Source organism: Myotis myotis, unplaced genomic scaffold (genome assembly GCF_014108235.1).
Source record: "Myotis myotis isolate mMyoMyo1 unplaced genomic scaffold, mMyoMyo1.p scaffold_m19_p_20, whole genome shotgun sequence".
NCBI lineage: Eukaryota > Metazoa > Chordata > Mammalia > Chiroptera > Vespertilionidae > Myotis > Myotis myotis.
This window is the reverse complement of record NW_023416325.1, coordinates 22487282-22510902: the sequence shown is the minus strand read 5'-3', so window position 1 is coordinate 22510902 and position 23621 is coordinate 22487282.

The window sequence follows — 23621 nt, the reverse complement described above, 5'->3', positions numbered from 1 at the left end:
TTCCACAGGCCTCGGAACCTACCTGCTCACTAAAACCCTCCCTCTTCCTGACTCACGGGACTGGGTGTCAGTCCTGGGGCGGAGGCCAGCTCATTACCCACGCCCCATAGAGCAGCCACCTGCATGCCTTGGCCAGCACAGCCTCTCACTCTCTCCACTGCCTCTGGCCGCCCACGGGCCACCTGTCTTTGAAGTACATTTGTAGACAGTTTGCATTTCCAGCATCACCCCTTCTATTGTCTGCCTCGGTGGCGGTTACTCCCATGAATGTCTGACCCCAACCACAGATATTCTGATTTAACTAATCTCAGCGGGACTCCTGGCTTCCCAGTGATTCTAATGTGCAGCCAGGGCTGAGGACACTGGACTAGATGACTCCCAGGGTCATTTCTGCATGTCATGGTGCTTGAGGGCTCACTCTGCTTGGGTTCCCGTTCATCTCTGCCACTCATGAGCCATGTGACTGGGCATGCCAGTCCACCCCTGGAGGCGGAAGTCTCTACATAGAGAATCTGGAAATAATGACAGTGCCCACCATATCGAGGTTTCATGAAGACTGGTTGAGAAAAGGCACGTAGTGAGTACTTAAGAGCTGCTCCTTGTTGTGACTGCCTGTGCTGAAGCGGTAGATACCTCTGAGAGCCCAGGACGGTCAGGATGTGCACAGAGCTGGGGCAGCACCAGCCGGTTTAGCTAATCCCCAGGGTCAACATTCGAGAAACACAGCTAATGCTGACTGGCTTCCAGCCTCCCGGCTTCCTCTCCCAAGAGGCGAGCGCGTAGCCCCATGCCCTCTCTGCCAGCTGGAGGACAGCAGCGCCTCAGCTCAGCGTCTGGAGCCGCGCCCAGCCTCTGCAGCCAGTTGTGGGTTTAGCACCCACCTCACAGCCTGCGTTCTCAGGTTTTCCCCGGCTGGCAGAGGTCTCAGGTCAGGAGACGGAGCAGATATCGTGACTCATACCAAACAGCAGCTCCTGTTGTCACGCCGATGTTCTTTCTGTCCGTGAGGACTTCTGCTCCCCGAGAACGTCCCCCTGTTCCGATTGGCGACGGGAGGCAGGTGAGCAGGCATGGCCACGGCCAGCCCTTCCAGGCACCCAGCTCATCGTGGACCAGCTCCTTGGCTGTCTCGTAGCCCCTGCTGTATGCCAGGCCCAGTCATTGTCTTAGTGAGGAAACTGAGGCCCAGAGATGTTAGCAACATGCCTGTTATATGTTCTGATGTGTAATGGCCAGACCATCATCACATTTCCCCGTAATTGTCCCCAGAATGTCCAGAACCTTGTATCTGGCCGTTATGGTCCTAAATCCCCTTTTCATCTAGCACAGCAGCCCCTACATACATGCACATGCACAGCACACATCTTTTCTCCCCGCTACGTGGCTTCCTCAGGAGACCTGGCCGGTCCTGCAGGACGTGCCGTCTTCTGCATTGGCCGCTCGGTCACACCCTCCCTGCGGCTTTGTCAGCTCCTGACGGGCTAACAGCCAACCGTCCTGCGCACCTGCTTCCCTGCCCCCCATGGCGCCGAATGCCTTATCCCCGTGACCTTTTCAGTTCAGTGAGATGAGTATCATTCTGATGCCCATTCTGTTGATCAGTAAACTGAGGCCCAGGGAAAGGAAGGGGCTTGTAAGGCAAGTAAGCAGCAGAGTGGGATTTGAACCCAGGTCTGTGTGACCTCAGAGCCCCGCTTGCAGTCACTGTTGTGTGCTACCTGGGAGATGCCTGGTGACTCCAACGTCCCCTGTCCAATCCCTGCCCAGTGGTCATCATTAAGTTGTCACATCCATCCCCATGGCGCCTGCCCAGCACACCCTCGTGCCCCCTCGTCCTCATTGCTGCCCACACATTGGACCCTGTGGTTCTGCCAGCACAACAAATGGGAAAATTGACGGCTGAAGATCACAAACTGAAAAAAAATTAAAAAGCAAAACAAACAAAATAAATAAACTAAATAAAAAGATCAGAAACTGTCCTAGCCGTCGTCTCCCCACTTCAGAGGAAAGCCTGGTGCTGGGTCGAACAAGCACCACACTCCCTTCTCCAGACTGAAGCGGACAAGCGCAGCAGTCTCCCAAGTGAGCCAGATGATGTCCCAGTGCTTATAGTTAGAATCCAAAAGCATCGGGTGGGAGGACCCTCAGAGATCGCACAGACCCAGTCTCATTTGCTGCTGGGGAAACCGAGGCCCAGAGAGGGCAAGATACCTGCCTAAGGTCACAGCAGCCCCTGTCACAGAAAGCACTGCTCAGAGTCCAGAGGCCCATCAGAGTTGGCTTCTGCACCTGCTGGCTGTGTGGCCTGGAGCAGGGAATTCCCTCTGGGCCTCAGTTTCCTCAAATGTAAAATGCCAGGCAGCGTGCTAAACACGTCAGGCGTTGTCACATTTAACGCCCATAACAGCTCTGGTGCAGGTAGGACAGAACCGCAGTCCCTTATCTGAAACTGGAGGCCAGCTGGGATTTGGAATCCAGCAGTTTGCAGTTTTAGGGACAGACACCCTATGCTCCGTCCCTCGTGGCGTCTGGGGCAGCACCAACCCAGACTCTGCAGTGAGAGGTGTAAAGAGCAGAGATTGTACCCAATGTCAGCCTGTGTTGCATCTGCCAAACGCGCCTGATGCCCGGCTTCTGGGTGTCAGCGTCCTAGACCAAGGGCCTGAGTGCTTCTCCCGTCTTGCAGAGAAGCAGAGATGCTGCTCCGAGAAGCTCAGTGGTTCGTCCAAGGCCACAGAGCTGAGAGGGGTGCAGCCCAGGCTTGAGTCCCAGCCAGCAGGCTGGACACGCCCTCCAGCACTGTGGGGCCTGGCAGGGCCTGTCTTTGCCCATCGGGTGGGAAGGCTCTGCTCCAGCCATGTGGGGCTGGATGCCGTCCTACACGGTGCAGGCTGCAGGCAGGGGCTCCAGGCCCTGGGTGCACCGGCTCAAACTGGTAAGTCAAACCAGAAGCGGCTCTTCCTCGTTTTTTCCAACCATAATACTTGTGATGTGACAGGACTGTAGGGAAATGGCCCAGTGATGGCCCCGCTCTGGGACCCTCTTGGGGATCAACTTCTTTCTGAAAACGGGCAGGAATGGGGGGTCACGGCCTGGGAGAGAGAGAAGGGCCATCCCTCCATTCCCTCCAAGCAGCCAGGAGGGGTGGTGAGGCTCTAACGCATCACTTTTCACCATGTTCATGGGCTGACGGGGCAGCCTCCTAAGTACACACACACACACACACACACACACACACACACACACACACACACACGAGAAGAACCTGAATGGGCCTCTTTCACAGGGTGCTCTGTCCCCCCTCCCCCCATGCTTGGGAGATTAGCTGGTCTGTTCTCACACAATGTTTAAATCTGATAAAGAAAACATCCATTTCCAGGCATTTGCATAATGTACTGGCTGAGGCCAAGGTATCCCCCTGAACGCTGCCAGCACAGGAGCTTTGCTGGGATGCACGTGGCCTCCTGGGGCCTCCTGGGTGCCCTCCCCACCCAGAGAGGAGCTGCTGTCACCCGTGACTGCCCAGGCCTGCAGCAGATCCCGGCTCCTCAGCGCCCGCTCACTGCTCCTTCAGCAGCTACTAAATGTGCAGCCGCTACAGGCCAGGAACACGCTGCCCTGGGGAGGGGGTGACTGACTCTCCCCCGTGGGCTCGCTGGCCTGTGCTCAGGGTGCGTTTCCATGCTTTCTCTCCACCTGCACCCACACAGCCTGTGGGACGCATGGCGAGCCCCATTTGACAGATAAGGAAACAAGCCCAAAGGGTCGCCCCTGCTCTGGCCACTCGAGAAGCGAGGCCCTGAGGTGGGCCTCGGGTCCCCTAGCGGCTGCTGCTGCGGCCCAGCTATGAGAACACCAAAGGCAGCTTACTGTGGGACCGTGGGCAGGCCTCTTGCCCCTTGGTTTCCCCAGAGAAACAGTGGTGCCCTGGCCAGTTTGCTCAGTGGATAGAGCGTCAACCTGCCGACTGAAGGGTTTCAGGTTCAGTGCCGGTCAAGGGCAAGTACCTCGCTGCAGGCTCCATCCCAGGCCCTGGCCGGCCAGTGTGGGAGGCAGCCAAGGGTGTGTCCTTCACATCAGGTTTCTCTCCTGTCTCTCCCCTGCCTTTTCTCTCGAAATCAGTGGGAAAATGTCCTTGGGTGGGTGAGGACCGACAACAGTAACAAGAAAGAACGTGGCCCTGACCTGTTTGGCTCAGTGGATAGAGCGTCGGCCTGCAGACTCAAGGGTCTCAGGTTCGATTCCGGTCAAGGGCATGTACCTGGGTTGCGGGCACATCCCCAGTAGGGGGTGTGCAGGAGGCAGCCGATCAATGTTTCTCTCTCATCGATGTTTCTAACTCTCTATCCCTCTCCCTTCCTCGCTGTAAAAAATCAATAAAATGTATTTTTTTAAAAAGAAAGAATGGGACCTGGTCGCGGCGCCAACGTAGCCCTCGTGCCCTCATTTCATCTTCCCAGTGATCTCTCTTTTGTGGGTTTGGGGTCCGAGCTGGGATTGGAACCAGCAGCACTGACTCCAGTGCCTGCCTGGGCTCTCTGCCCTCTCCTTGCAGGAAAGGCTGGGTTTTGCTGACACATCCGCTGGCCCAGGGGGAGGAAGGTAGGGCAGGACTTGGGGTCCCGAGGCGGCTTTAGCTGAGCTGACACTGTCCCCAGTGCTGGTGCCAGCCCGTGATTACCACGCAGGGAGTTGGGGGCACCTGCCTTCTGTTGCCAAGATGGCCACACTGCTCCATGCCCACTTGACCCTCCCGGGGCAGGGATTTCTGTGCCACAGCCGGGTACCTGCCGGCACTCTTGCAGGCCCACGTCAGCCTGACCGCGTGCACTGGCCTTGCCCTTCAGGCGTTGAGGACTCCTGCCCCCAGGTTCTCACATCCCGCCCTCTGCCTCGGAGAGGCCTGCCCACCGTTTGAGAAGGGATGTCCTTCCACGAGTCTCCCTGATGGAGCCCTGAGGCCCAGCACCTGCCGATGGGGACACTGAGGCACGAGAGGGAAGGACCTGGCTGTGGGCGCACGTGTTTGCGGCAGAGCTGGGGTTCAGACTCCGTCCTGGTGACCAGCTGAGGGGCTGGTGGAGTCGGGGCGCCCCGGGGGAGGCAGGAGCGACGCCAGGACCTGCTCCCAGGGGAGGGGTGTGGCACACAGATGCAGGACCTTCCTGGCTGTGATGGGCCGCTGGAGGGGAGGCCTGGCAGGGCCACAGTGGCCGGGGTGAGGGGGCAGCGCCACCCTCCCCTTAAAGCTCTGGCCAGCTGTTCCCTGTAGACCTACTCTGGCCCAACCTTTCTATCTGGTTTGAAAGAGAATTTAAAAATCCATCCCTTGGTAAAATACCATGGTTTTTAAATACTGTCAACCCATAAAGAAAAATCCATTAGAAAAAGGAAAAATGGCCAAATCAAGCTCTTCTGCAGACAGAAAACCGCCCAGGTTGAGACCTCTTTCAGAGCCTGTCTCCCCGCTCTGAGAGTGAGCGGGAGTGGGGGCACCACCTGTGGGAGGGCACCCCGCCCCCGGTGGAATCTGATTACCCCTGGGCACCCCTTGAAATGGCAGGCGGGCAGGCGGGCGGCGGGGCGGGGGTGGCGCCAGAGGTGGGGCTGAGAGCTCTTCCCCGGGAGGCACAGATGGTATTTTTTTACCGGTGTCAGCAGTGGCTTCTTTCTGCTCTGATGAATAGATTCTAAAGAGGCAGTGACATTATTCAAGATAACAGAGAACAGAAAAAGGGTCAGCGTGGAGAGAAAATGGCAGAGCCAGCAGATAAAGGGGAGGCCGGGGGGCGGAGCGCCCTGGCTCGGGTGCCCCCCAGGCCCGGCTCCCAGTGGCGGGGGCTGGAGAGGCCCTGGTCCAGGGCAGGGAGCCGCAGCTGCCCCGCAGCACCTGCTTGCTGGCATCCGCCTCCGCGGCCAGGCTGCCCGGCCGCCTTTTCAATTCGATTCAATTAGGCCTCCCGCTCGGAAGCTCGCCCCCTCTGAGAGCCGGTTTCGCTGACGGGATTAGAGCTGTTGGTGTTGCACACGCTCAGGCTGCTGAGCCGCCGGCAGGGCCAGGGACCCACGTTACTTGCGGAGCCCGCAGTTCTGCTCCTGGAGACCTGCTTCCCGGCCGGCCCTGCTGTCCGCTGCCCCCACCCGCCTCCCAGCCCCCTTCCTGCCTGGGCAGTGGAGCAGAGCCCAGGCAGCACTGAGTTCGAATGCCGCTTCTGGCTGTGTGGCCGTGGGGAAGCGCCTTCACCTCTCTGAGCTCAGTGTTCTCATCAGGAAGCGGAGACAACCACCTTGTAAGGTGCCTGGGGGTTCAGTGAGGTAACAGATGCAGGGTGTTTAGCACCTCGCCTGGGAATTCACGCTGCATACTCACTCATCACATATGACTGGGTGACAGCTCTGTGCCGGGCTCTGGGCTCAGTCTCCGAGGAAGTAATGGCAGCCGAGCAGCTTTGTGGCTGCCTTCATTCAGGAGGCTGACGTCCCAGTGCAGGGCTCACCTGGTGCCGTGTGAGCTCACGCAGGGAGCCGGGTGATGAGAGTGACATGAAGTCAATGGCCAGCTCCCTGAGGGCAGGCACCAGGAAGCCTGGCACCGGGCCTGGCACATGACCAGAGCTTGAGGTTTCCCGAATGAATGAGTGAATGAACAATTGAGAAAGGCAGTAGAAGTGGCCCCTCTTGCCTGCGCTATGGCGACCCTGCTCAGCTCAGGAGTCCTGGCAGCCGTGGGCCGCCTCGCCAGCCCTCCCAGGGGTTTGCTGGGTTAGGAATGGGTGGGGTTGGGGACTGAGTCAGAGGCTGACCAAGAAGGTTAGTCCTGCCCTCCCTCACTGGGAAAGCAGGCCTCACAGGCCCGCCCTCTCCCAGCAGCCAGTGGGCTGAGAGACCGTTAGCATTTCTAAAGTCTTTGTTGTTGTTGTTAATCCTCATCCCAGGTTATTTTTCCATTGATTTTAAAGAGAGTGGAAGGGAGAGGGAGACACAGGAAAAAAAAAATTGGTGTGAGAGGGATGCATCGATTAGTTGTCTCCTGCCCACACCCCGACCAGGGCCGGGGAACCTGCAACCAAGGCATGTGCCCTTGACCGGAATCGAACCCGGGACCCTTCAGTCCAATGGTCAACGCTCTAGCCACTGAGTCAAACCAGCTGGACTCTGAAGTCTTTTGAAGTGATGGCTGGAGACCTCCAGGTGTAGGAACTGTCCTCATTGTTGGCAGAGGGAGTAATGCTGCCAGCACCCCTCTGCACCCCTTTCTCAGGCCATTTACCAGGCCTTGGGGGCCCGAGTCCTGGAGGAGTGCCAGCCTGGGCGTTTATAAGATTCAGTGCAATAAGGAACAGACACCACCTGCTGAGGGCGAGCCCGACATTACCCAGCCAGGAAGGGTGGGCTGGGCTGGACCCAGGCTCAGGTCAAATACGGTCGTTCATCCAACATCTGCTGTGTGCCAGCCACCTTTTGTACATTGCTCCTGACATCCTGCGTAGGGGGTGTTCTGTCCCCCATTTGCAAAAGGGGAAACCGAGCCTCAGAGAGGTGAAATGGCTGCCCTCGGCCTCAGCCTGCTAGAGGCAGAGCCAGGTGGAAACAGGTCTGCCCACCCACACCCAGTTGGCAGTCTCTGCCCTGCCGGTTGTTTCAGATTTTATTAGGCCCTGGGTGGGCGGCGAGGGTCCGAGCACCCCGCCAGCACTGCTGGAGTCCCTCAAGAGCCCCTGAAAATGACACGGCCCCTACTGGTAAGGGAGGTGTCATCCAGTTGGGAGGTGGATATATTAATATGTAAAGCGTTACAAGAATTAAGTGACAAGTGGAAACTTTGGGCACCCTCGCAAGGTATTGAATGATCCACGATCCTGAGGAATTGGTCAGGGAAGCTGGCCTTGAAGGACACATGGATTTTGGAAACAAATCCACATGATAACCATTATTATTACAACTAGAGGCCAGGTGCACAAACTCGTGCACAGGTGGGGTCTCTCAGCCTGGCCGGCGATCGAGGCCTATCGGGGGCCAGCCAGCTGGGAGGAGGGACTGCGGGAGGTTGGCTGGCCAGAGGGAGGGGCAACGGGAGGTTGGCCAGCTGGCCCCCCCATTGGGGAGCCAGCAGGAGGTTAGCTGTGGGAGCTCACTGACCACCAGGGGGCTGCTCCTGCATCGAGCATCTGCCCCCTGGTGGTCAGTGCACATCATAGCGACTGGTCAACCGGTCATTGTGGTCGTTCGGTCATAATGGTCCCTTAAGCTTTTATATATATAGATGAGTCAATCATTATAGTGATAAAAACCAGTCATAATGGCTACATTTAGATCCCATGTTGTAGGTTCTGCTGTTCCCATTTCACAAACGAGGATGCTGAGGTTCAGAGAGATGGAGTGATGTCCCAAGACCCGCCAGCTAGTAAGTGGGACTCAGTCCAGATCCTTTGACCCCTAAGCCAGTTTCTCTTCCCTGACGCTGGGCAGTGTCACAGACTGGCCCAGGCCTAGGTGGCTGAGCCAGCATTTGTTTTCAGGGCCAGCTTCTTGGCCACGGCTTGAGTTAGCCTCAGGTGGAGGTGGCAAGTGAACATACTGCCTGTGTTCGAATTCTGCACTGGGGTTGCGGGTGAAGGAAACCTGAATCTTCCCTCCAGGGCTCACGGGGCGGAGTCAGACAAGCACACTGACAATGGTAGTAAAGAGTTTCCATGGGAACCTAGGGAAGAGGTGGTGCGTATCCCAGCTTGGAGTGTAGGAAGGTAATCAGGGAAGGCTTCCCGGAGGAAGAAGTGCCTGGGTAGAATTTTGGCTGAGCTGGGAGGTAAACGTGAGCATTCTAGGCAGCAAAGGCACTGCGGGGAGCAGTGCTGGAGCAGGTGCAGGGAAGCCACAGAAGATTCGGTATTCAGATGGCGCCTATTGTGTCAGTTGGGGCCTGGGCTGACATGAAACAAGGTTTATCCTGAGGGCCCTGGGGCACCAGAGTGGTGTTAGGCACATGAGAAAGTCCTCTGGCTGTGGCATGGCAGACAGACGGGGAGGCGAGAGGTGGCGATGGCTGGAATGGGACAGTGGCATTAGGGATGATTATGTAGGTGCCTGGAGGGGACCGGGAGCACCCCTTTTTCAGTCGTCCCCTGCCATGGGTAGGGCTCTTGGCTGACTCCCTAGTTGGCATGAAAGCCCTTGTACCATCCCGTTCCCAGGCTGCTGGGCCTCAGTGCCACATGCTGGGAGGCTCAGGACAGCAGAAATGTGTCCTCTCGCAGTTCTGGAGGCGAGAAGCCTGAAACCGAGGTGTCAGGGAGCCGTGCTCCCTCGAGGACTCTGGGTGGGACCCTTCCCGGCTCCTTCCAGCCTCCGGTGGTGGCCGGCAGTCCTGGGTGTTCCTTGTTCACAGCTCCAGTCCGCCTCTGTCATCACATGGCCATCTTTCTCCCACGTGTCTCTTCACGTGACATTCCCTGCTCTTCTGAGGACACTGGTCACGTTGGGTCAGGGTCCACCCTAATGACCTCGTCTCACCGAAGAGGTACCTGGGGTTGGGACTTCGGCATCTCTTCTGCGGGGACACGGCTGAACGCCTAACACCCGTAAGGGCACGCGCTCTCCTGGTTCGGTTCTGCATCTGTGGCCCCAGCACAGAGCCTGGCGTATGTCCGTGCTCAGAGGGGAGTCGTGGGATGAACAAATGAGGGCATAGAGTCAGGCGTCCAGCCTCTCCTCCATGGCTGACCCCGCTCCTCTGACAACCAGTCGCCGGCCGAGTGGCACCGGGGCAAGCAGGTCCCAGGGCCCCTCTCCGGGGCCCTTCTCCGAAGGGGTGTTGATGGCAGCAGAGGCCTGTCACCTCCTTCCCCAGCAGAATCTCCGCTGTCAGCATAAGTGACACAGTCATTGCCTCGCCTTGCATTGGAGATTTTATTGACAGTTTCATTGTCACCCAAAACTCCTCCTTTTCTCCGTTGGCAGTTTCGTCAGGCGAGTCTGGGGGCAGGAAGTGGGCACGGCTCCGCAGGCCTGGGGTTGGCAGGGCAGAGGCCCCACTGTGGGCTGCACCAGGCCCTGGCTCCAGCCTGCTTGACACCCTCAGGAGGCAGGAGGAGAACGAGAGGCAGGAGAGGGTGGTGGCCAAATGGGGCTGCCCAGACTCCACCGCGGGTCCTCCGGCCTTCTCCCACCTGCCCGGTGGGCACCAGGGAGGCGGCAGGGTGCCAGGCTGAGGGCATCAGGGTGAGAGCACCTGGGTGCTGTCCTCAGCTCAGCAATATGCACCTTAGAACACATGCTTTGCCCTGCAGTGCCTCAGTGACCCCATCTGTCAAATGGGTGGTAACAGCTGCTGTTGGTTGTGGCTTTGTCTGGGTCCAGCACCCACTATCCAGTTCAGTCCTCATCAGATGCCGGAGATCTGGGCGCTGTCAGGGTCCTGTCAGGGTCCTCACATTAATGACGTGAGACCGAGGCCCAGGCGGGTGAGGCAGCCTGGCCAAGGCCCCACGGCCGGAGAGTGGCCCACGCCTGGCTGCGAGCCTCCGGCGTGAGATTTGTGGAGAGGACAGGCAGCAAAGCGCCACACAGCCGCGCACACAGGGAGCTGTCTGCTGCCGTCGTCGTCATTGTCATTGTGGAACTGAGCTTCTTGGCAGCCCTCCCTGGCCCAGGAACTCTCTGGACGTCACAGGGGCCTCCGAGGGCATGGAGTGGGCTCAGGGCCGCACAGGGGCTAAGGACTTGCTCAGGGACCCTACCCTGCTCCGTGCCAAAGCCTCCTCTGCACACCCTGCCCTGGCCCAGCACGACTGCGGGTGGGGCGCTCCGTTACCAAATGGGCAAAGGCAAGGCCATCTGGTTACAGCGTCAGACAGGCCTTGCCAAGATGCTTCAGCATGTCCAGGCCGCGCTGATGGGAAATGAGGCCCAAGAGCCACCCTGCGCAGAGCTGCCGGGCCAGGCCGCTGAGCACAGTAGCTGAGCCCAGCGATTCTGGAGTCAGTGAGATCTGAGTGTGAGTGGGAGTGTGACCACCAGCTGGCCGGTGACAAGTCGTCAAATCTCACGGAGCCTCTGTTTCATCCTCTGTTCAATGAGATCATAAAAGATGCCCCCACACCCAGCAGGTGTGGCCCAGGGGTTGAGCGTCAACCTATGAACCAGGAGGACACGGTTCAATTCCGGGTCGGGGCACAGGCCCAGGTTGCAGGCTCATTCCCCAGTGTGGGGCGTGCAGGAGGCAGCCGATCAGTGATTCTCTCTCATCATCGATGTTTCTATCTCTCTCTCCCTCTCCCTTTCTCTGAAATCAATCACACACACACACACACACACACACACACACACACACACACACATATAGTTTTTAAAGATCCCCCTTGGAGGGCCGAGGGGCTAAGTGATGCCGTGTGAAACACATGAGAGCAGGCCTGACAAACAGAGGGAAAGGACGGTTGTGGCACATAAAGCTCCTTCAAGATCCCAGGCCCTCCACCTCCTTTTCTCCTTGTGTGTCTCTCTTCATGTGACATTTCCTGTTCTTCTAAGTCACATGGTCCATCTCAGAAGCCGGACATCACCTGCAGGTGCACAGGCCCGGCGAGGGGAGGGTTTCCTCTTAGCCACCCTGCAGACCCAGCCCCTGGACTCCTGGTCCCGTGCCCCGCGACCTCCCGCCGCGCCTGTCTGCGCGCTCCCTCCGTCCCTCGCCTGCCCTCGCCCTGCGTCTCCGGCCCCGTGGCTGGGGGAGCCCGAGCCCGGGCCCACAGCGAGGAGTGCCATTCTCCCTCTCGCTGGCACACTGAAGGTTTTGAAAGTTAAAGTATTACCGTCGGCTTTGTTGTTGCCTAACTACGACAGACAAATTGAGAACCAGTTGTCAAAATGTCAGTGCACAACAAATCAACATGCAGAACGAGTCACCGTGCACTGTGGTGTATAATTAAACAAAAAATCCCTTTTAGAAATTTCAGCGCGCGTTGGTTCCACTTTATATTTGTCTGTGTGATTAATAAAGGCAGCTAATTTTCAGACTTTAAAAACAGCTAGAAAATAGCTCCTAATTACATATTAGGTTCCTGGCGGCCCCCGCTGAGCTCCGCTGGCATTGGCGGGCCGAAGAATTTGGCAGAGCCTTAATTGCATTCTGAGCATCATCTAATTTTAGTTAAATGTAATGTAATCAGCAGCAGATGTCTGAAATAAAATATGAATTATGAATATGATGAAATTTCATTCTTGAATAAAAAAGTAATTTGCTATTTAGTTCATTAGAGTCTTCGAGGTTTATAGGAGCAGGTATATGCAGCCCAGCGAGGCGATGTATTAAAAGACATCTGGGAGGACGGGAGAAACCCCGAAGGGGAAACTTTATCCCGGAGCGTCCAGTTTGATTAATTACGGTGGAGCCGGGGAAAGTTCACCCAGCCCAGGCCTCCCTCAGTTTCCCCACATGTGAAACGGGCCTGGGCTGCCCTGGCCAGGGGTCTTTCTTCTGCTCCTATAAGTTGGGGTGGGCCCAGGGTGTGGGGTGAGGAGATTGGAGGAGGAAGCCATGGGCGCCCTGGGTCCTGTGCCCTCCCTGGCATTCCACCCATCTCCCCCCAACACACACACATCTGGCTTCTGAGATGGGCATGTGAAGGGCCTGTTCCCGGCGCCGGCGCCATGCAGGCATATGCTGGGCTTGGTGACACCACCTGAGGCAGAGGTTGGCATCCAGGGTCTGAGCAGGGATTCAGTCTCTGCCTCTCACTGTCTGTGCAACTTGAGTTCAGTGCCTCAGTTTCCCTTTCTATAAAATGGGAATCATAATAGCACCTACCAGACACACCGACAGTACCTGGAATGTGACAAAGCCTGCGTCCAGTATGGCTGTTGTTGTTGGCGCTATTACTATTCATCATAGAGGTCAGTCATCGGCATAAAGTGCCTTCTTTTGTATTGTCGTTAGAAGCAGCCAGCGATGTGGAGATTTTAAACTCCATTTTGTTTTTCTTCTGGGGCTCAGAGAAGTTAAGCAACTCATCCAAGGCTGCACAGCTAGTAATTGCAGAAGTGGGATTTGAATCTGGGACCGGTGTTTCCTCCCCTGCGTCCCAGAGCTGTATGATACCCGGCAGGTGGGAATCCTGGCCTCAGGACACTGGAAAGGGGCTGGGCAGGGGAGAGGAGAGGAGGGGAGGAAGCAGGGCTTATCTGCCTGGATTCCAGGAAGAGGGAGGCGGGTAAGGGCAGAGGCTGGGCAGAGGTCTGCCAGAAGCCACTCTGGGCAGGTGAGGGGACAGGCTGCCTCTCCATCCCCACTTCACACCCACCAATAATTCCCTGCAATTATCTGGGAAAGATTAATTAGCAAAGTGCACCATATTGACTTGAGGCTGCCCTGGCGATCAATACACTTGGGAGAGCCTCAGGTGCCTGCAGAGAGGGCCAGAACGTGGAAGCGGGGAGGCAGCCCAGCTTTGGCTGGTCGGAGCCTCATTGTCCAGCCCCGAGGACAGCTTCCTGGGTGGGGCCAGCTCTGTGTGACACCTCATTGGCATTGAGCAACTGCCCTTGCCTCTCTGAGCCTCAGTTTCCCCACATGTAAAATGGGGGCTGGGCTGCCCTGGGCCAGGATCTTCCTTCTGCTCCCGTTAGTTCTGGGAGGAGAACAGAATGGGGGCGGCCAGTGGGGGGCCGCTGTGGAGGCCTTGGCTTCCCTTTGCTGACGTGGCAGCCCGCTGGGCCCAGGAAGCATAAAGGATGCACCCTGGCTGCCTTTCAAGGGCAAAGACGAACATCTGGTCTTTCTAAGGCAGCATCAGCGCACAGCCCGGAGCTTTCCGCGGCCCGCTTTCTGGCCGGGCAGAGAGTGAGGGATAAGACAGCCGGGCTGGGGGTCAGGCGCACAAAGGCTCAAACCCCACACGCCTCCTCCCGCTGGGTGCCCGGGCTCACCTCTTGGCCTCTCTGAGCCTCAGTGCTCGCCCCTGAAGTTGTGTCCACGCCACTGAGCGGTCGGGAGTTCCCAGTGGGCCCGTGGCCCAGCCCAGCGCCAGGCTCAGAGCAGGGGAGGGGGCCGGCAGCTGCCGTCACCGTGAGCTCCTAGATGGCCACTCCACCGCCTCCGTCAGCCTCCTGCAGGGCAGGCCTCCCACGGGGAGGGTAAAGCAAGAGCGTTCTGTCAGGGACTGCTGAGTGTCAGCCAGGGGGCGGTGAGACCCCGCAGGGGCCCCTAGACTGGAAGGGCCAGGAACGGAGCGAGGAGAGCCCAATGGTAAGGGCGCCTCAGAAGGAGCGTCTCCCGGAGGGACTGGACGGGACACGGCTACTGCGAGGAATGCCACGCTGCGGCCAGCCGACTGGGCAGGGGCACCAACCTCTCCCTCTCCTGCTCCAGCCTCCATCGCACGATCACGGAAGCCCGAGGCCGGGGCAGCCGGTGGAGGCCATCCAGGGCCCAGAGCCGGGCGGAAAGTGAGGACGGGACAGGCAGTAGTAAAAGGGACAACCCATCCAGCCCCAGGACTCAGAGAATGGGAGCGGGGATCTTAAGCAGGTACGGGCCTCTCCCCTCTCTCCTCGGAACCTCTCCCTGCCCAGAAGAATCTCATTTTGCTCCCAAAACAGTGCTCCTTGGGGGTTGCAGAGATAGCAGCCAGGCCTGGACTCACCAGTGCCAGCTCCCTGTGCCCTGGCCGAGTGGCTTCAGCTCTGAGCGTAAAGGGGTCACATAGTAGGTGCTGGACACATAGTAGGTCTCGTAAAGCACGCGCTTCCTCCGCTCCTCCCTCTTCCTAATAGGCCACTGTGGCTTCGCCATTCATCTCATGGTGACGGGGCTCCTGCCCGTGCCAGGCCCGCGCCGGGCCCGGCCCAGGCTGCAGGGAAACAGCCACTTGCCCTACAAGGAAAACGGGCAGAGCGGCTCCTCTAAGCAGGCTCTGGGGACACGGCGACGACAACAGCACTGGACTCACCCTTGTGAGGTCCACGGTGCCTCAGCGGCAGATCGAAGCTGGAGTTTCCAAAGGTTTGGGTGCTGAGGCGGGGGGTGACCCACAGGGCCACGGGGTGAAAGAGCCCCTCCTCTGTTCTCAGCCCAGGACCTGGGGAGCTGCCCCTGTAAGGGGGACCCAGGGGAGGGGTCCAAGCAGCCCTGCGTCCCGGACACGGGGAGCCGGGAAGGCTGGATCGCTCAGGTGCCTCCCCATCCACTCACCTCTTGGTCTCCCCAACTGCCTCTCTTCCTGCCAGGCCCCCAGGCCACCTGCCTGTCACCCCCTGGCCACTCCCCTGGCGCAGGTCAGCTGCCTGTCCCTGCTCTATTCATCAAGGGCATGACAGCTAAAATTCATTTGAAGATGAAGAAAGTGCCCGCTAATCCGTTCTGCAAGACATTGATAGACTAGCAGCTCCGGGAGAATTGCACAGCAGTAATGAAATTAGGCTAAAACTGCTGGCGGATTGCAGATAATTGCCCTTGTCTGTCACTAGGAATAACATCTCCCAAATCCAACACAAGGATTGTTCAACTTGCAGGAATTTCTTTTCTTTTTTTTTTAAAGAGAGGCAAAGCCAATCCGGGGCTTGGGATCTTGGTCCGGGCAGCACGCTGGGGTTGGGGGGAGCAGGTGTCACCATGGCGACTGCTTCCTTGCCTCTGGACGCCCCCCAGGAACCACAGCCACAGCCAGACGGACTGGGGGGGGGGGGGGGAGGTAGGAGGAGGGGGCTGAGTCCCAATCCCAGGACATGCCTCCCAGGGCCCTCGGTAGTCCTGCCCGGAGCCTTGATGCCATGCCCTTTCCCCCACCAGCATATTCCAGCTGGCAGGGCCCTGGGTGGAAAGCGGGGAGCAGGGAAATCTTAGGGAACCGTGGCTACAGCAACGATGCTCTGGATTTGGGGGTGGGGGCAGAATCTGGTTGGAAGAAGGATCCTGGGGCTGCTTGAAAACGACACTTGCATCATGTTGAGGCCACCTCCATCCTTCATGTAAGAGACTGAGGGATGGGGACAGATGAGGTCCTCCTAAGCCACTCTGTGGTGCCACCAAGGAAGTCTCGATTCCTAGAAAGGACAGCTCTGAGGCGGGACAGCGCATGGACTCACAGGTTCCCGGGCGTTGGCGTGACAGCACGTAGCTGGCACGCAACGAACACTGAGTCACAGAGCACTCAGTGTCCGCAGCAGTGCGTTAGAATGCCAGCATAATGGGTCTTTCACGATTCGCATGTAGACTGACGTCAGTATCCTCGATGACGTCAGAGAGCATTGAATGTCACCATCATGCTGCATCCCAGTGCCAGGGACCAGGAAGCTTGACTGTTCCTCTCGCAGGAAGGTGGGGTGTCAACATCCTGGACTGTTCGCTGGGAATATCACTGACTCGGAGAATTTGGGAGCTGTAAGGGGCTTAGGGATTGGTCCAAACTCTTCAGCTGATGGATGAGGAAACTGCGGCCCAGAGAGGTTAGGTGATTTGCCAAAGGCCACACAGCAAGAAGAACCCTGAATATAAGTTTCAGCAAGATCACAATTTATCTAGGTCAGTGTCAGAGAGCTTGTAGCCCACTTCTCTCTGGCAGGCCCCCCTGTCTCAGTCCCCCGGGGGTGCCCGTCCCTCCTGCTCAGCTCTTGGGATTATGTCGGTGTTCTGGGATTCATAGCAGATCTCCCAGAATCCTCTGGTCTGCTAACCAGTTAGCCAGTGTCAATTGTTATCTGCAATCCGCCAGCAGTTTTAGCCTAATTTCATTACTGCTTTCTGTCTCATTCCTTTGGATCCCCCTGGCTCTGTTGAAGACTCTGGCTGCGCAGGCACTGGGAGTGAAGGGAGGCTGGCAGTGGGCGCTGAGGGGACAGGCGGTTCCAAGGAAGGAGACAGGTCCCCGCAGAGAGCTTCTGTTCAGGTTTCGGGAAGAAGCTGGCGCTGAGCAGGGGTTTTGAAGACGCCAACGGGTTTTCATCGCATCCTCGGCTGCATTGGGATCAGGGAAGGAGCTGAGCCTGGGGATGGGGCATTTGTCCCCGGATGGGGAGGAGTTTCCAGAGATGGATGGGTGCAGGGATGGTGGTACCTGATGATGTAGTTTATTAAGGTCCTCTCACCCACCAGATTTCACCCACGCCTTCCAATACCGTGGCGGCCCTGGGACGATCACCGTGGGTCGATGGCTCTCAAACTGGGCTCCACACACCCCAGGGTCCCCAGGGCCCTTCCAGGGTGTCTGTGAGATTAAAACCATTTCACAGCAACACTAAAGACAGCATTTGCCTGCTTCACTGTGGCACTGATGGTGTAAAAGTAACGGGTGAGTAACTGCTGGCCTCGTTGCATGAATCACCGCAGCGGCACCCAATGGCACGGAGACGGTTGCATTCTTTACCTTAAACACTCTCTCGGTTACACATCTAAACGCCGCCTGGCCGCCTGACTCCCTTGTGGAGCATCGGCCCGTGAACCAGGAGGGCTCGATCCCTAGTGGTGGGCGTGCAGGAGGCAACTGATCAATGATTCTCTCATCATTGATGTTTCTGTCTCCCTCTCCCTTCCTCTCTGAAATCAAATATATATATATAAAATCTAAAAGCCAGTTTCACTTAAGAGAGTCCTTGATGAAAAGTAAAAATTATTAATTATAAAAAAATCTCTACCTATGAGTACACACCTTTTCAGTGTTCTGGGTAACAGAATAGGAAGTGCAGGCAGAAAGGCCCTCAGCCCTTCCATTCGTTGCGTCAGAGAAGCGCCCAGCGGCTGTTTGAGTTGCCAGCTGCGCTAGCCACCTTTTAACCGAAATAGCAGCCGACAGCCTGCCGATAGCCTCGCAGCCTTGGCTACTAGCAGGTATTTTCTGGGAAATGAACACAGTTGCCTGTCAACTGACAGTATTTGTTGCCAATGATCAAATTGGACTTTCCAGAAAAAATCTGAATTTGGGAGAACTTGAATCTGCCACGGTAGGTTTGACAGCATCCACTTACAGACTCTCCTGAAGAGATTGGGGGTCATATTAGTGAGCGTGGCTTTTTCTTTATGTTGTATAACGAGAAATGTCAACATCTGGGAGAGCTGCGTAACTCAGTAAATCAGTATTTTTCCAACGACCAACTGGCAGTATTACAAAATGAGTAAAAGACTGGTGGTTGGTTTGTTTATAATCCTCACCTGAGGACACGCTTGGGGGGGGGGGGGGGGGGGGAGAGAAACACCGATCAGTTGCCTTTCATACGTGCCCCAACGAGGATCGAACTCACAGCCCAGGATGTGCCCTGGCCGGGAACCGACCTGGCAACCGCAAGCGTTCGGTGCACAGGCAACACTCAACCAAGTGAGCTGCTCCCGCTGGGCTAGACGGATGGGTTTAAGTGAACAGAGTATGAAAGCGAAGGGACATGGTTTCAGGCGCCCACTGCAGCTAACAGCCAACCACCGCCGGTGAGGTTTGGGTCCGTGTCACAGAAGAAGGTCTGTAGTGACCCGAGAAGGCGACTAGAATCCTCCTCCCTTTTCCAGGCACATATTTGTGTGAGGCCTTATCTTCGGCATCTGCTTCAACCAAAACATGTGGCACCAGATGGAAGCAGAAGCAGGTGTGAGAATCCAGCTGTCTTCTCTTAAGCCAGATGTTAGAGATTTGCAAACATGGAAAACAGAGGATGAACCCCCATTTTACAGACGCAGAAACGGAGGCTCAGAGGCCTTGAACCAATTCCCTGGCTAGACCTCGACCTCCCCATCCTCTGGTCGTCCACTCCAAGAACCCATTGGGCAGGGGTCTTCTCAGGTCTCCTGCCCAGGCGTCTGGGAGGCGGGCGCGAACAAAGCCAGGCCCTGCCCGCTCCCGCTTCTCCTCGGGCGCACAGGGCGGGCGGGGACAGGCCTGGGCAGCTGGCAGCTGGTCCCCGCCCCGGGCTGGCGAGGCGGTGGCCAGGGCCGTTTGCTGTAATGGATTGCGGACGGGTGGCGGCCCGTGAAGGAGTGCGCTGGCCACGGCCTGTAATGCCTCACGAGCCAGCCCTGGCACGGGTAATTTACTGCTGCCGACAATAACATATTTCACTTCCCGTCGCCCCGATGAAGATTAGTTGTGTTTGAAAGTGGCTGAGTACACAGTCAATTCCGCTTAAACGTTTACAGTCAACTGAGCACAGATAATGCCCCTCGGAACATGTGTCTGGGCCCCCTGCGGCGGGGGGAGGGGCTGGGCGCAGGCCCCGCCCAGGAAGGGGCTGGGCGTGGGGGAGGGGGTTCAGGAGCTGGGCGCTGGCTGCGACAGCTGGCTTCCTCCCGTCCCACTTTTTAGATTGTGTTAAAAACCATTCGATGGACACTTCCCCAGGACGAGCTAAGGGCATCTGTGTGGCCTTGGGGTACGGGGAGGACCGATTCACAGCCAGGCTTAGATCTGACGCCGCCACATCCGAGGAAGCAGTTTTATCTCGTTTCAAAACAATGGAAACTGAGGCTCAGGGTCTCGATAGCTTTCCAGCGGTCACGCAGCTGGTATCAGGCAGGATCTGAACCCAGGCCTGACAGAGCCTCTGAGGCGCCAGCTGGTGCTGGGGACCCTGAGGTGTGAGCCTGAGCCCTCGGCCGGCTCCATCTTGCAGTGTCCAGGCTTGGCTTCCAGCGGGCCGTGCAGGGGCCCTGGGGCAGGGGGGGTTGCCATGAGCCCGATGGGGTCGGAGGCTGGAGAGTCCCGACACCAGCCCCCAGGGCTTCTCCTCTCACATGGGCTGTGACCAGACGGGACGGGCCCCACGCACACACACTGGACACCAGCCTGCCAGGCCAAGTTCAGTCCACACCGGCTCCCTCTGTGGCCACCCCTCAGCCACGCCCTGGGACCTGGGGTGCTCACATGGGTGGCAGGTTTCTCCTGGGAGGATGGACCTCAGATGGACTTTGGGAAGGGGCCCTCCAGCCTTGGAAGTGGACAAAGGCGGTTGGAGGAGGAGACTCTGGGATTCTGGCTTTCAGACTGTGCACAGGACGGGCACGAGCTCCCGGAGGCGTGGCCCGTGGCCTGGGTAGGTTCCTCCCTACGGGAAGGGACATGCTATGCCAGCTGATGCCATGGTCACGGTGTCTTTTGGGGAGACATGACCCCAGTTCCACTGTGTTTACCCACGACTCTAGGACACGGCTGTGTGACTCCAAGTTGTTTGTGTGAAACCACCTACCAGTGTCTCATGACACATTCTGGGCAACTGTACGTGTCCATGTGACACTGTCTATGTCCTGTGTCACCGTCTGGGAGGCCTGTGCGTGTCTGTGTGACACTCTATGTCCTGTGTCACTGCTGGGAGGCCTGTGCGTGTCCGTGTGACACTATGTGCTGTGTCACCATTTGTGTGACATTATCTATGTCCTGTATCACCGTCTGGATGACTGTGCGTGTCTGTGTGACACTATGTCCTGTGTCACCGTCTGGGAGGACTGTGCGTGTCCGTGTGACACTGTCTGTGTCCTGTGTCACCGTCTGGGTGACTGTGCGTGTCTGTGTGACACTCTATGTCCTGTGTCACCGTCTGGGTGACTGTGCGTGTCTGTGTGACACTCTATGTCCTGTGTCACCGTCTGGGTGACTGTGCGTGTCCGTGTGACACTGTCTATGTCCTGTGTCACCATCTGGGAGGCCTGTGCGTGTCTGTGTGACACTGTCTATGTCCTGTGTCACCGTCTGGGAGGCCTGTGCGTGTCTGTGTGACACTGTCTATGTCCTGTGTCACCGTCTGGGAGGCCTGTGCATGTCCGTGTGACACTATGTGCTGTGTCACCATTTGTGTGACATTATCTATGTCCTGTATCACCGTCTGGATGACTGTGCGTGTCTGTGTGACACTATGTCCTGTGTCACCGTCTGGGAGAACTGTGCGTGTCCGTGTGACACTGTCTGTGTCCTGTGTCACCGTCTGGGTGACTATGCGTGTCTGTGTGACACTCTATGTCCTGTGTCACCGTCTGGGTGACTGTGCGTGTCCGTGTGACACTGTCTGTGTCCTGTGTCACCGTCTGGGTGACTGTGCGTGTCTGTGTGACACTCTATGTCCTGTGTCACTGTCTGGGTGACTGTGCGTGTCTGTGTGACACTGTGTCCTGTGTCACCGTCTGGGTGACTGTGCGTGTCTGTGTGACACTGTCTGTGTCCTGTGTCACTGTCTGGGTGACTGTGCGTGTCCATGTGACACTGTCTGTGTCCTGTGTCACCGTCTGGGTGACTGTGCGTGTCTGTGTGACACTCTATGTCCTGTGTCACTGTCTGGGTGACTGTGCGTGTCTGTGTGACACTGTGTCCTGTGTCACCGTCTGGGTGACTGTGCGTGTCTGTGTGACACTCTATGTCCTGTCTCACTGTCTGGGTGACTGTGCGTGTCTGTGTGACACTGTCTATGTCCTGTGTCACCGTCTGGGTGACTGTGCATGTCCGTGTGACACTCTATGTCCTGTGTCACTGTCTGGGTGACTGTGCGTGTCTGGGTGCCACCATCTCTCTGTGTCTTACGACCTGTTGGGTAACTCGGTCCCTGCGGTGCTTCCCCTGAGAGGGGCTGTGTTGGAGGAGAAGGAACTGGCGACAGGATCTGCGAGCCTGACGGAGGGCCCCTCACTGTGTGACCTTGGTCTCTGGGCTGAGACCTGAGATGAGCTGGGAAGGGGCCTGAGGACTTGGAAGGCGGCAGAAGCAGCGGGAGCGAGTGGCCCTGAGTTTCAGAGGCTGCTGCTGTCACCACGCGGATGATGGGAAAGGCGGCTCCGTCCTTCGCACGGGCCCTGTGTCCAGCACATCTCCTTGAGGCAGGCTTTGCTTTTCTTTTATTCTGACTGTGTAGGTGTGGAAACAGGTTCAGAGAGGGCAGGTGACTTGCTCAGGACCACACAGCAAGAGGCCAACAGAGTCAGGACCGAATCTGTACCCAGAACAGCCCCTAAATCCCCTACCGTGGTCTCCAGTGCAGACGAGGCCTGGCAGGGGCGACCCTCCCTTTTTCAGGTGGGGAAATTGAGGCTCCGCGGGGAGATGTTTTGGGGTCTCTGGACTCACTACCCAAGCTCTCTCTGCTCGCCCCCAGTCTCTCTCCCATCCCGAGTGCAAATCACTGGGGCTGGGCGGGGAGGGCTGGGCAGGCAAAGACGAAGAGCCTGTGGGAGACAAAGGGCCGCTGTGGCCGCACAATGGTAACAGCCAGCCCCGTGGCAGGCCCACCTGCAGCTCCCCCAGACAATGGGGAGCCTGTGCTCCGGGGGGCACCATGGGTGCCCTGTGTGGGGGCTCCCTCTCCCTGCACCGCTCTGGGGACAGGAGACAGAGCAAGGGGAGAGCGGCTGGGGAGCTTGCCATGGCGGAGGCGGGAGAGGGAGAAGGGGGAGACCACGCGCACAGGATTTGGATGGTCTCTCTCTCCCGGCCCAAGTTCCCCACCGCAGTGGCCCGTCCCCGCCCTCGCAGGCACAGCGAGCTTATTAGTCCCCGGCCCGTGGGCAATTTAAACATCTCAGAGCCCAGCTCCTCCACCTGCAGATGGAGGTGGTAGACCTCACCTGGCAGAGGCGCTGTGAGAGTTCCATGAGGGAGGCGTGGAGGGTAACAATAGTGACGGCTTGAGACGCGTTGGGTGTGTCCCCGGGCGGATGGGACAGTACATGGTGGGAGGAAGGTGGGTGTGCCATGCAGGTCTGGGTGGCGGGTGGCAGGAGGACGACAGTGGAAGGAGTGCTGGCTGGCGCAGGCAGGGGAGGCTTCAGGAGGAGGGGCTGCAGAGGCAGGCAGTGTGCCTCTCAGCTCTGAACCCCAGCCCCTGGCCTGGGGTCCCCACAGAACAGGTGCTCAGAGACCCCTCTTCCCGGGTCCAGGTCTACGCTGACCCGGGCCCCGGTGTTCCGTTCCTCGCCAGGCCCTTCCAGGGGAGGGGATGAGGACTCCAGGCCTCCATTCTTGGTGGAGGCGCCAAAGGCAGGAGACGTGGAGCCAGTGGGTCTGAGTTCCAGATCTGCACGGACTTGCTGTGCGACGTCAGACTTGGCCCTTTCCCTCTCTGAGACTCAGTTTCCCCTGCTGACCTCACGCTGGAGTGGAGGGTGGTGATGGAGCTGGAAGCCCCGGCACACAGTAGGTGCGCAGTGGCCGGTCGGGCTGAAGCGTGGGGCGGGGAGAAATGGGGTGGCAGGAAGGGGCTTAGGGCCCAGAGACCCTGCGACCTGACCTGTGGCCTCCTGAATCCCCGACTCCCCTTCCTCAGCCCCTGAAACCAGAGGGGCCGAGAGAACACTTCATAATTTAAAGGGAACGAGTTAGAGACTCTCAAACCACAGCCGCCTCTTAATGGAATTACTGAGAAGGGCTTTTTAATTAAAAACAGGAAGTTGGGGACAGGTTCGTATCCATAATTCAGGGCCCAGCGCCGTGGCCACCGTGCTTTCATTTCCCTCTATTTACATCTCTCGTGGTGTGATGTATATTGTTAAAATCCTGCGTGAAAAACGGGCCTGGCTTTCCAGGGGGAGCGTACATATTTACCCTGCCCGACACGGTCCGCTGTCACGGGAAGCTCAGGGGCTTCTAGATGCAGTCTCCGACATCCCAGAGGCGGCTCAGTCCAAATTAGTCTCGCCTCTCCGTCCTCGGCTGTGATCACGGCTCACAGGGCCC